The sequence below is a fragment of the Copadichromis virginalis genome, linkage group LG10 (assembly GCF_057382275.1).
Source record: "Copadichromis virginalis isolate Kocher_CV1m ecotype Utaka linkage group LG10, C_Virginalis_male_GT1.1, whole genome shotgun sequence".
Classification (NCBI taxonomy): domain Eukaryota; kingdom Metazoa; phylum Chordata; class Actinopteri; order Cichliformes; family Cichlidae; genus Copadichromis; species Copadichromis virginalis.
This window is the reverse complement of record NC_140627.1, coordinates 8,589,488-8,603,329: the sequence shown is the minus strand read 5'-3', so window position 1 is coordinate 8,603,329 and position 13,842 is coordinate 8,589,488. Positions and strand designations below refer to the sequence as shown.

The following is a 13,842-nucleotide window of genomic DNA, read 5'->3' as shown; positions in this document are numbered from 1 at the left end:
CCCAGGAGAGGCACCCTGGCTACAGTGTTGTGAGATCGCTCCCACCTGTGAAGATCAAATATGAGACATTTATTATACAGGGGGGACTTATCTGGTGCTCCCTATCTGATGGGCTATGTAATGGAGAGGCCCTGGACAGATCCACTTTCACTGCCCTGAAAGGCTGGAGAGGTGACCCAAAAGGAAATCATTATGCGAGAAAACAATGGCGTTGTAGGCGTGGAGGAGAAACCCTCTGAAGGGTACTGCCCTCTCTCCTCCCGGCCCGCCACGAAGGCTGAAACCACTGGTTTTGCTTCGGGGCATATCAGGTCTGCGTATGAACGGTGCTTAATGTGTGGGTGGTGTGTGGAAGATCTCACTAGTCACCAATTTTCAAGTTGTGCCTAATTAGGTTCTTTAAAGCAATAACTGTGTTCAGGAGGTGGTGAGTAACTATATTTTACATATAATTGATGGGCAAACTGCAGACAGTTGAACAAAAGTTGTAATTTATCTAGACTGTGGCCTGTGCATCATGGTGCATACTGTATTGTAAAGCAATACCAAACTGTACAGCACTGCCACCGTTTGTCCTCAGGGCGCCAGCCAAAGTCGAAGCTGGCTCTTTACTTACAAGCTCTGCAAGAAAGGTCTCATTCAGCTGGGGCTTACCACGGTGCTATTTAGAAACTGTTAAAAACAAACTACAAAGAGTTCTGCATTCAAAGTCAAAATGATCCACAGAACATAAAACAGGTCATCTCCAGTTAAGGGAATGGCAGCTTTGACTGACAGGTGGACCTAGGATAATTGGAGCATGTTAACTGTACTAATAGCCCATCCAGGAAGTCTTTTGTAATTTCATTTCTTCACATGTTGAAGAAATTAGCAGATGTACAAATTAGCAGATGTCTGTGTCTGTGTGATGGACCAATGCAGTCTATGGATGCATATTGCTATCCAAAATAGCAATCTCCTATCCTATCCACTTATGGATAGGAGATTGTTACGGCTTTTATCTGTTGTACAGTGTCCTTGGGTGCTTCAAAAGGCGCTATTTAAATAAAATTTATTATTATTATTATTATTATTATGGTATTAAAAAAAGAAATTAAAAAAAGCAACAAATTAAAAAAAAAAGTCAAACAAAAAACAGAGCGTACAAAAAAATCCATCAATAACAGGTGACTGTGGATATTTTATATGAACAGACATAATTCATGGTTGCCTTATGCTGTAAGCTGTATATTTGCCAACTGGTCCCAGCAGATGGCTGCTCTTCCCTGAGCTTTCATCTGCTGGAGGATTCTTCCTGTTAAAAGGGAGTTTTTCCTTCTATATTAGTTGTCCAAACTTTGAATGGTCACCAAATGGTCCCAATTCCATAACTGTACTGTAGCTGTTTGCTAACATATTAAATGAATAAATGGAATAAATAAAGTCACCTTTACAGAATTGTATAATGTTGCACCTCAATATTATAAACTGCTGTCATGCCATGAAGGCTTAAGGCTCATGGATCAGGTACTCAAACTGGAATTCCCAGATTGTACACCATGTCTCACTTTGCACTCAATGTGACTGTGTTGGCATTTCTACCAAAGGTGAGTGAATATTGTGCTGCATCACATTACAATTGATCCATGACATAGCTGACTTAAATATACAAAGTGAACCACGTTCAAGGCAAGGATTAAACTGTCACATTGCTGTTATTGTACCTCTAATCACTGTTCCCAGGCACGACAGGGCAGGGACTAAACATCTAACAGTTAATTAAGAGCTGCAGAGAAAGGGCTCAGATGAGATGTAACCGTCTCCGAATCTTTGTCTTGGGTGAAAAAAAGGCCAGGACCTCCTTCTCGGGAAAGAAAGCGGGCTTGGGAGATGCACGGCTGCATGCGTGGCGATTATCTCTTCACATTACTCAGTTCGAGTGAACCAACAGAACGGCATACCTTGTAACCTGAAGATATCTGACATCACACTTTCAGTGAGAGTCTGTGCTGCACACACACTTCAAAGCTCCTCATGTTTACATATCAGTAATTAAGAGTCCAGGTTACAAACACACACGACCATCTACGCTTTAAAGTCTGAGATGTTTACATGCCGCAGAGAGTGTTATGCTGAACTTAACTCAAATTACAAGAGAACACCTGGTTCAAATATGATGAGGGTGTCACCTGATCAAATAAGGTACATAATACATTATAACACACAAGATTATTTACAGTATTCACCTGGCTGCTGTCAGTGATGTAGGGTATACTACAGGTATACAAAAATGGCCTGAAATTAGATGATGAATATGGCAGGTCAGATCAGTATCAACCAACAGGGGGTATAGCAAATGCATTCAATAGTGATCTCGGTTTTACCAAGGGGATAAATATTTGGCTCACATGCGCCTAACAGTAGTCCTCATTTGAAACGCAGTTGTAATGAGACCCTTGTGACATGACCACAACAATCAAAGACTCAAAATTTCCTTCATAAAACTGGAAATATTACCCTGTGTCAGGACTTTTATTTGAAGCATGCATAGTAAATTATATGACAGATGGGGGAAACAAAGCTTGTTTTGTTGTCATCTATAACAGGTCATGGCTCTGTGTGCGTACATCCCACTAACTCTGAAAGACAGAGTCCACTCACAAAAGAAGGTGATCAATGCACTTTATTCTCATTATATAATCATTACAAAGTTAGGGACGCTGAAACAGGTCTCAGTTTCTTGTTTTTCTTCTGTTATGTCCCATTGAAAATGCAACTCAGAGCAGACCCCCCTTATCTGGAAATAACTAATTGGCATTTTTTGCTCTTCACAGGTCTTATGAATGATATTATTATTATATAATTACCTCCATATAAAAATCATTTTCTTGTGATCTATATTAGGGCTGCCACAAATGATTATTTTGATAGTCGACTAGTCACCGATTATTTTTGCGATTAGTCGACTAATCAGATCATCATCCATTGGACGTACAGCGTACAGCTTATTGCACCAGCAGCATCTGCTCTTATATAACTATCATTAGCTTACAGCTTTAAGTGTTTAAGATCTGTGCTAACTAAAAATAAAGACAAGATGATAGTTTATTAAACTTCACCGAAACAATCTGCAAATTTCATTAAAATTTAATAAACTCCTTGCTATCTAAAATATAACAGGACACCGGAGTAAATTCTCGAGCATCTCACACTTCTGATAATCAGCTGTCTGCTTGATGTTTATTCAGTTGTGTAGAAACTATAACTTTAATCTCAGCCAAACCGATTCACTCAGGAACAAATAAAATACTGAAAAAAGCCAAACAATAACATTTTTAAGTTATCTAAGTGACTTATATATCATGTTTAACCTGAATAGCGAAAGACGGCGGTGGGTTTGAAAATGATTTGCCAGGAGTCCGGTGCTCTCACGGCGCTAGTGAGCCTAGCCCCCGGCTAGCTATCGAGCTAGTGGGTAACAGACGTCTCCGAAAACGTTGGAGCGCTTTTGACAATATGCGGTGTCTTGATAAACTGAGCAGATATTTGAGGTTTACACAGCTACATTCTCGCCTGAAAATATGTTAAACGTTTATTTTGTGACCCAGAAAGAATAATAAGAGTAACATTAAAACTAACTAGCTGCCGCCATTGTTGGAAACTGAGCTGGGCTGCGCTATGAATTCTGGGACACAGCTTCTTCTTCTTCGGGGTTTAACGGCAGCTGGCGTCCTTGTACATGCAGTGCTGCCATCTTCTGTTTCAGTCCGTTATTACACTCTTAAATCCTACTACTCATTCCTGCGTCTTTTGTGATCTTACAAAGCTTCAAACGACGCGTCGACTATTAAATCAGTCGTTGACGATTTTGATAGTCGACGTAATCGTGACTAGTCGACTAATCGTGGCAGCCCTAATCTATATATCTCAAAATCTTGTCTTAGAAAATTTACAGCTTTGCCAGCTTGAAATTGGATTACAAAGCAATTCTATCCAAGTCGGCCAGCTCATTTTTGTAATCTTTTAATTGCTCTAAAATCTAATTTGATGTACAGTGCCGCTCCCTCCTCTCCATGGGTTCTTCCTCATGACCTGACTCCATCGTGGTTGGATCGCAGTAAAACCATCAATGTATCATCTTAAGATAACAAGATAATAAAGTCATGACCATAGGATCCTGGTTGTTTGAGATCCCATGATAGCAATATAATGGAACCATTATAGTCAAATAATGGGCTAACAGCCTAAAGATGCAAAAAGAAAAAAGATGCAATTTATTATCAGGAATAATTAAATTATTAAAGTTGTGATAACAAATTGATAGTGACAGCAGGTTCTATTCTTGTGTTTTGGTTTTTAGGAGGTGTGGCAGAGTTACATTTGGACCGTGCCACTGTGACGTGATGAGCTGACAGGCATAAAATATTTATGAGCAACTAAATCTGCTCTCAGTATATAAAGCTTTCACTTGCCTCCATATTCATTGTTTATTAATCTCTTCTAAATTTCTGTATGATCCATCGTCCTCGACAGTTTCCTGCAATACAGCTAGTTCTAAACTCAGAGTATTAAAAAATCTGTATGATTAAATAAAAGTAAAGGAATTCATCGCCGTTATAAAATGGATAATATCCAGGACATTTTCTGTTGTCTTTACACAGTTTTTTAAAAAACAAATTGTTTTTACACTGAATAGACATCAAAAGAAAACAAATTGAATGTTTCAAGAACTTTTGCTTTATGTTTTATCTCTACAGGATGGGCCATTTATATGGATACACCGTAATAACATGGGAATGGTTGGTGATATTAAAGTATATGTGAGGGGGCAAACTCCCCAAGATGGGTGGTGACCATGGTAGCCATTTAGAAGTCGGCCATCTTGGATACAACTTTTGTTTTTTCAATAGGAAGAGGGCCAGGTGACACATCAAACTTATTGGTAATGTCACAAGAAAAACAATGGTGTGCTTGGTTTCAACGTAACTTTATTCTTTCATGAGTTATTTACAAGTTTCTCTTTGTTCACAGCCATTGACATGTCGAAGAGGTTAACACGTGAGGAGCGGATCAAAATTGTGTTGATATCTGGTGAACGCAGTAACCAGGTCATTGCAGCAGATTTCAATGCAAGACACCCTAGCACATCTCCCGTGCTACAGTTAGCAAACTGCTTGATAAGTTTTGTGAAACTGGTTCAGTGTTGGATTTGCCAAAATGTGGACGCAAGAAAACTGTCACTAATGAAGAAACATCAGTGGCTGTCCTAGCTTCATTCAGCAAGAGCCCACAGCGTACCACTCGCCGCATGTCACTGGAGAGTGGCATTAGTGGAACATTCCTTCGGCGGATATTAGCTACTCACAAATGGCACCCTTACAAACTCCAGCTACTGCAGCATATCAACGAGGATGACCCAGATCGGCGCACAGAATTTGCAGGATGGGCAAAACAGAAATTGGAACAGGACCCTCAGTTCAGTGATGATGAGGCAAACTTTTATGTGAATGGTGAAGTTAACAAACAAAACCAGCGCTATTGGTCTGACACTAACCCACATTGGATGGATCCCTCCAAGACTGTTGGACCAACAAAAGTGATGGTTTGGTGTGATATATGGGGTACAACGATAGTGGGTCCATTCTTCATCAATGGAAACCTCATGGCCACTGGATATTTGAAATTGCTACATTCAATTGCCAGTTGAATGGCCCCCAAGGTCTCCCGATCTGACCCCCTTAGGGGTCATCTGAAGGCAATTGTCTATGGTGTGAAGATACGAGATGTGCAGCACCTGAAACTAATGGGTACTGGATGCCTGTGCTGGCATTTCTCCTGCGGTGTTGCTATCAGTGTGTGAAGAGTGGGAGAAGAGGGTTGCATTGACAATCCAACACAATGGGCAGCACATTGAACACATTTTATAAGTGGTCAGAAACTTGTAAATAACTCATGAAAGAATAAAGTTACGCTGAAACCAAGCACACCATTGTTTTTCTTGTGACATTACCAATAAGTTTGATGTGTCACATGGTCCTCTTCCTATTGAAAAAACAAAAGTTGTATCCAAGATGGCCGACTTCTAAATGGCCACCATGGTCACCACCCATCTTGAGGAGTTTGCCCCCTCACATATACTAATGTGCCACAAACAGGACTTTAATATCACCAACCATTCCCATGTTATTACGGTGTATCCATATAAATGGCCCACCCTGTATATTAAAAACCAAGCTAGCTAGGTTGGTGCAGGCAGGCCATGAAGCTGCAAATTAAATTAAATCAAATTAGCTGTTCCAGTGCTAACCTACATATGTACTCTTCTAAATCATATCCTATAGCAAATCTCATACTAGCAAATCGCATACAGGGTGCACTCTTTAAGCTGCTTTAGCCTGCCCACAGCTGAGTTCCATGCTTTGTGCAAACTTCTGCAGAAAATGTAAAATTCTTTGTGATACTGTAGCATAAGCAAGCACTTTGAATAAACTACAACAGATGACTTGACAGATGTTTTACTGGTTAAAATCAGGCACCCGTGCTTTTTTTTCTTACTTTGCAATCACACCAAATAAAGTGAATGCAAACATTAGAGGGATTATAAAAAAGAATTGCGAATGGGTGAGGTGCCTGCCAAAGACAGTTCAACCAACATGTGCGTGTTGAAGCAAGGGGGAACAGGAGAAAGAGGCTAAATGGGAGGAGGAGGTTAAAGAAGGAGAGAGAGTGTGAGCGGGAGACTAAACTGGAGGAAGTGCTGGGATAGTGCCGCAGCACTGAGATGGGTCTTAAAGAAGAAAACTGACTGTGGCCTCATTGGAAGGACTCCAGGGCTCGTAGTGCAGGTCTTCTTTGATAATGGGCCACAGTATGTGTAACAGTGTTGGTCTGCTGCCAAGGTACACAACGTTTTGGTAATAGTTAACAGAGTGGGCAAACAGTAGAAGTCAGCAGCAGCATGGAGGTAGGTCAGAGAAGTGCAGCGACGCAACACTTGTCTGCTCCTCCACTTCTGTTTAGACTCACCTTGCTCTCTCTCAGATAGATTTGGCACTGCAGTGGGGATCTTGGCTCAGCTTTTCACTCTTAGATTTGGACTGGAGCTTCATAAACACTCATATAAAGCATAGAGATGTGATGAGCAGTCACCAGAAACTTTCTACACGAAAGACAGAGGGGTCCTCTGAAGGCTTTGACAAACCTTATTCTGTGCGATGGAAATACATTCAGTTCACATCTCTAGCATCTGATGCTGCCAATAGATCTATATAGACTATCATGTAGATTGTTATTTATAGTAACAGGTCCAAATTCCACAGTGTTGTGCATGGTCCTCCTATTATATACATCCACAACGACTTAACATCGTGGAAAACAATGTTTTGACTCGGTGACATGAGTGGAATATTATATGTCATCTGTGTGTCCAAGCCCATTAGTGTCACAACTAATATGGCAGAGATTATACATGCTATGTTGTTTCTGTTACCACAATGTTAGCCTGAGTCTTCATGGTCACATTTCCTCTGCTTGTGGAAGAAGAGCTATGCTTATGTGTGGAGGTGTGTGCATGCCTTGCTTTCAAGTAGTCCGCAGACAGACAGTCCAAGGACTCGGAAAGGTGGTAGGCATGTCATTACCCGATCCTCTCTGTCAACCTGCAGCTCTAATCTCAAACAGACCAAACACAGCTCTGCTTTAGTCCTATGGAGCTGCCCTTCGGGACTACTGTGGTCTAATGCTGTGCTAACCTTAACCTGTGGCTCAAAACAAAGAACAACACCACGCTCGGCTCCACATCAATCTGGAGGGGATAAAATAGCAGGCCTGGAAACTTGAGTCACCAACAGCCCGTCTCAAAGCAGAAAAAGAGCCCATGCCTTGTTAGCTGTCAAGTACTATTTTTTTTTGTTGCTTTGGAGCAGCTCCCACTTGGGACGTTATCAGGTTAACGGCCCTGATGACACATCACTGTCCTGTTCTCTCAAATACAGACTGCCTTTTGATCCACCCACCTGATTTCAGTCGACTGTGACTGCACACTAAGGGCAGCTGAAACAGAAAAAAAGGAACAATCTGAAGCCTAATGTTCGAGTAAATGTAAATGCACATGTTGTGTAACTTAGATGTTAATGATATTCTACCACCACTATTACATTTAAAGAGAACCAACTGAGCTTTCTGAGTGGAAAACCAACACGGTGTAATCACATGAAAGGGCTGAGATACCCACGTGTACTTTGAGAAAGTACAACAGTGAGATCATTTGTGTTGCTGTTGTTGACTGGTGTTAGTTTTTAGCGTTGGCTGTACCAAGAGGGTTAAATGTAAGGGGAGTCAGTGACTCTTAAAGCCTCTCTCAGAGCACCCTAAAGAGCAGACTGTCAGCATTCCTCCTGGGTGCCAAGGTATTTACTTTGGACAAGAGAGAGGAGCACTGTAAGGGACTGGTTCTAATTAGGAGCAGCCAGTCAGGAGGTCACGGCCAATCGGAATGGGTGTCCTAGATACGCAGGCCTCTCTTAATGGCTGTTGAACAGTGCGTCCAACACAGACTAGTGTGGGTTAAGGTGGTTTTGGAGTATACAACAGGGTCCCTGCATGGCTGTACTGAATCAGTTCTTCCACCTGGGGCTGGACTAATACATGACAGGTAGCTGCATTGTTATAACATGGGGTGCATAAGAGTTTGAAGTCAACAGCACTGTGGATGTTTTACTCATGCGACACAGGTCAGTTGGTAACTTAGCATTAAGTAAGCGAGTCGTGTACATTTAAGAACATCAAGATGATGCTGGATATCTTTTAGATTTTCTGCGCTATAGTAGTTCTGCATGTTTGAAACTTGCATGTTTGAAATCAGTGCATGTGACTGCTTACTGACAAGTAAAAAGCAGCAGGCGAGGTTTTAGTCCCCAAAAAGGGATCTAAAAAATATGATATATAAAAGTATAAAGCAAGTTTTCTTTTTACTAATATTTCAATTTGTATTTCTAAAATTACAAATGTTCATGTTGATGTGCTGCTGCACCAGATCTAGTAAACTCGGGCAGCTGATGAACTTTACATGGCCATGAATTTTTGTTTGTTTTTTAAATTCATTCTTACTCACAGGCACATCAGCAGGGCTAGTGTCAGCAGACAAAACAGCTCCCGAACAGAAATGACTACTTAAAGAGAGGCTCACCCTGATAAGTGGAGGTAAATGAGAGTTTGGCACTCACTTACACTATTGATTTCAAACCCTGAGCCACGATTGAGTCCTCACAATAACAAAATGTGAGTTTTAGGTCTCATTTAACGCAAGGTGTTCATTATGACCGCCCTCATCTCTTTCAGAATTAAATAGACAGTAAATCAGAAGAGGATTTAGGACATGACTACCTTTGTCAGATCAGTCAGATCCACCACTTACTTTAAACTTCAAAAGGGGATTCCACAAACCTGTAGGTCAGGGCCACTAATTTTGGTACTGCACAATATTTTTTTCTGGGTTTTTTTAATTTCTCTCACCAACAGCCAAACGAAATTAGTGACTATATCTTTAATGAGGTCTATCCTGGCACCAGGTGTAGATCTCCGCACATCCTCTGGAAAACCATCCTCAAACCAGGGTGCTTCCATATTTTGCGGGGAGAAAAGAGAGACTTTTAATCAGTTATTCAAAACAGACCTGAAGCATGTTCGGTCAATTCAGTTTGTCCTAATAGAACACACTTCAATCAACTGAGTGCCATAGCAGTAGATTTTGATCCTTTCTCTTTTAGTTGGACAGAGTACAATGAAGTGATAGTGATGGAAGAATTGGTGATAGGGTTTTCTTTTTTTATCATGTTGCACTTGTGTGACTTGGATCTGGACCAGTATGCTGTAAAATATGCAACTGATCGAGCAGAGGAAGGCTGAGAAGTGGTACAGATGGCAGTAAACAGGAAGACCGTATTCATGAGGGCATGCATAGGTGCATGTACGGTAGCACCAGAGCAGCGCCATGTGACACCAGTTCTAATTCTCTCACTGAGTCACATGGAACTTTTGGCCTGAGTCTGCATATTCTACAAACACTCCCTAGAAAGCTCTCCCTGCAGAACAGAAACGAACACATTAGCTAAAGTCTGGCAGACATACTACCCCTTTGTCTAGCTCAAAGGCAGGCACTTTTCATTTAGTCCAACTGAGAGAACAGCCATCTATCATTCTGGCAGGCATGTGACTGGATGTATGATAAGAGAACAATCCCTTCCCAATCAAATAGCAGTCGTTCAGTACAGGCAAGTAACAGCAGTGAGCAAGCCCAAAGTGGAATCTACTTAAGACTTGTTGCACTACCTGTCCCCGAGAGAACAACACAGCATTCTCTAAAAAGTGAGAAACACCCAAGTCTCGCTGGGTGTTTCTCACCATGTTTTGGAAAGTTATCCCTCACTGTTTACATTGCAAATTACAGGCCATCTTAAATCAACAAGACAAGGTGACAGTGAGAGCTGACATGTTAGCAAGGACAGAAAACTTTATTTGATCAGATTCCATGAAATTGAACAAAATTACATGGAAAATTTGTTTTTTTTTTAGTGTTTTGGTTTTTACCCCCAGTCCCGCGACCCATTTCACAAGTGCTCTTTAAATAACGATAACTCTGTTTGTGCTAGAGACAAAATTCAAACAGTTTTGGACAACATGTGGTGCATCACAGCAGCTCGAAGGTGCTCCTGTCTGAACACAGACAGAACAAATCAGTTCCACCAAGACGTTATGTAAGATGTAATGCTTCACATTACCATAACGAGAAAAAATTCGAAAGATGAAAATTATTTTTGCAATTTTACAGCCAAAATTATAAAATAAGTAAAGGCAGCTTGACGGATACATGGAATGCTAAAGGATTAAAGGCAGCATTCAGCATCTACCTGGGGCTTGCAGATTTAATAAAGTTCAGCATTACCCAGGATATCTTTTCCTTATCAGGCTTCACTGGAAATGACCTCGATAAGACCCAAATCCTGCTTTGGAGCACAAGCCACTGTAGCATTAAACCAGCAGCTGTCGTTACCGCAACTACGGGTGTCTACAGAACAACCAGTCTTAAGGACAACCAGGGGCGGAGCGTGGGGGTGGCTTACTGGGCTTAAGCCCGGGTTGTTTTGTCAGAAGCCCGGGGTCTTTTGGAGTGTAATTTTTTCATAGTTAGATGTCTGACTGACAACTGTATAAAACAAAAAGTACACACAATATTCGAAGCACATAGTGCACACTGTGGGAATTTACGACTGTGCGTGAATCCCCCCTGATATTGGTATGATCCGAGCTCAGGCACTAAGCGACTGAGCGAGGGGGCGGGGCAGCTGCTGCCTGTGAGTGCGCTGTTGGAGAAATGGAGCCAGCCATACTAAGGAGAGCTTAAGTTTGACCAGGTACCAAAGCAAATCATTCATACCGTACAAATAATGTAAATACATGTATGACGGTGTATCACGAAAGATTGATATCAAAATGATCACTTGACCAATATTACGTTACTTGCTCTTCAAGTGAATCAACAAATGGCGAAATGAAAAGCTGAACAACAACAATGCTGTTTCTTTAGAGAGTCTTAGCTTACGTGTGTTTATTTCATATTTTCAGTTGTTACCCTCCACAGCTAAATAAATCGGTTTCAGTAATGCACTGATATACAAGAATGGACATAAGGGGCTTCTTTCAAAGAAAAAACTCTGGTAGATGTTATTTTATATATTATGCTTTGTTTGTTGTTCAGTATATTTCTATTCAAAACAAGAGGAACTTCAATACACAGCAGTATATTCACAGTTGAAACCAGATATTTACATACACTTTATGGAAAACACAATAACATTTTTTTACTGTACAACATCAATTTAAAGTAAACTTGTTTTGTTTTGGATAAATAAATATTGAAATATCTTTTGAATTAGTTAAATGTCAGAATAAAGAGAGAGATCTGTCTATTTTTATCACTTTCATCACATTTAGGAGTACATATACACTAAGTTTATTGTTAATTAATAAGAAACTCCAGACGATTCCATTCTGAGCTGAAGAAGCTTCTGATAGGTTAGTAGAGTCCATGTGAGTAAATTGGCGGCACACGTGTGGATGCATATAAGGCAAAACACAGAGCCTGTTTCTTTGACATGGGAAAATTAAGAGATGTCAACCAAAACACCAGAAAAAGAATTGTGGAGCTCCATAAGTGTGGCTCAAGTTTGAATACAATTTGGTGCCATTTACAATTAAGAAATACAGATAGTTTCTCTCTTTACCCTTAAAGTTAACAAATATGTTTTTTATATTTATCAATCTAAAAAAAAATAAACATTTAGTCTGATTTGATGTTACAATTAAAAAAGTGTTTGTGTTTTGATCTGAAGAGTACATAAATATGTGGTTTCAACTGTATATTTGATGATTGTCAGCACAAAGAGGGAGAGAGAGGAACAGAGAGGGAACAAGAGCAGGTGAGACACACATGTTAGTCAAATGGTTGTTTACCAAAAGTATCACTGTATCATAGGTACTCATGTATCTCGTACCTAGTGTTTCTTTTTAGGTTTGTTATTTTTCAAATTCTATATTTATTAAGTTATGCAGGCTTGTTTGCACAACAAGGCTAAATAATTATATAAACTTTTCTCAATCTAAATAGTGGACTTTGGTAGAATTAAAAAAAATAAGTGTAGTGCAGGTCTATGATGATTTTTAGTACTACTATCATCTAGTTCTGATTCTGGTTCTGTCTTGGTTAAGTCCTCAGTAGTCCTGATTTTGAACTTGTTACGACCCGGCTCAAAAGCCGCAACATAAAAAAAGGAGACGAACAACAGAGTGTGGGTGAGAAGAGGTTTCATCCTAAAATGGAAAACCAGGTTGGCTAAAATGGCTGGTACCACCAAGGCAAAGACTAGTGCACTGCCGGAAAGCTTGCCTCAGGTATGCTTTTATCCACACCTGACTAGGTGTGGCCAATTAGCACCAGCTGAAAACACTGAGACGATTAGAAGCTGCAGAGGGACGTAACAAACTCTTGTAGTCCTGTTTTAATTCCAGATCAGTTCTGGGTCTGGTTGAATTGGGGTTTAGTCCTCGTGTCTTGATACAGCCCCGACTTTGTTCTGCCTTGCTGCTTAATTAAAAAACTAGTTTAAGGTGTCGTGCACATGTGATATATATTTTTCCCTATATGAAGTCATTCTTTTTTGAACAAAACTCAAAACAGAGCCTATTAATCTTTTTCATTCATTTCTACCCCCCCAACAAAAAACAAAAAAAAAAACCCACATGCATACTACCCTTTATGGCTAAGCCCCGGGTGTTTCAAATGTCTGGCTCCGCCTCTGAGGAAAACTACAAGTCACTATCAGCCAAGACTTAACAATAACATGGAAACCTTGGCATTTTCTGCTTTAACTGTCTCAGCAGTGGCTTGCAAATAATGCAAACACCAGAGCACACACTGGAGACCTGGCACACAAAAAACACTTCCATTAAAGTGGAGGGAACTGCGTGCATCTGCCATCACTGGACAGGTTGTTATTGTTCTACTTGTTAGCCGCTGCATATCTGATGTTGAAATGTTTACACATTCACCACTTCACTTACGGTCCAGCTAACACTAATGCACGCGTGATGGGTGGTCCGTGGCCAAGATGAAAGCAGTCGATCTGATCACGTCTCAAAACTGCTCTGGAGACTTGAATCAAACCGTCTTTGTTGTAGTAAAATCAGACATTTGTATTTCACTTTGCAAATTCAATAAATCAAGCTTGGCATGAAAGTAACACTAAAGCCCTTCTGAGAAGCAGAGGAGGAAAAAAAAACAGGTCAAAAACAGGACATGTTGTTTGT

General features: G+C 40.5%; 1 protein-coding gene across 1 annotated transcript in view; it reads right to left on the bottom strand.

Annotated features, from left to right (window-relative positions):
• Positions 1–13,842, bottom strand: part of rnf43 (ring finger protein 43) — a 112,785-nt gene that overhangs the window by 89,205 nt on the left and 9,738 nt on the right. The gene's annotated exons all lie outside the window — the stretch shown is intronic.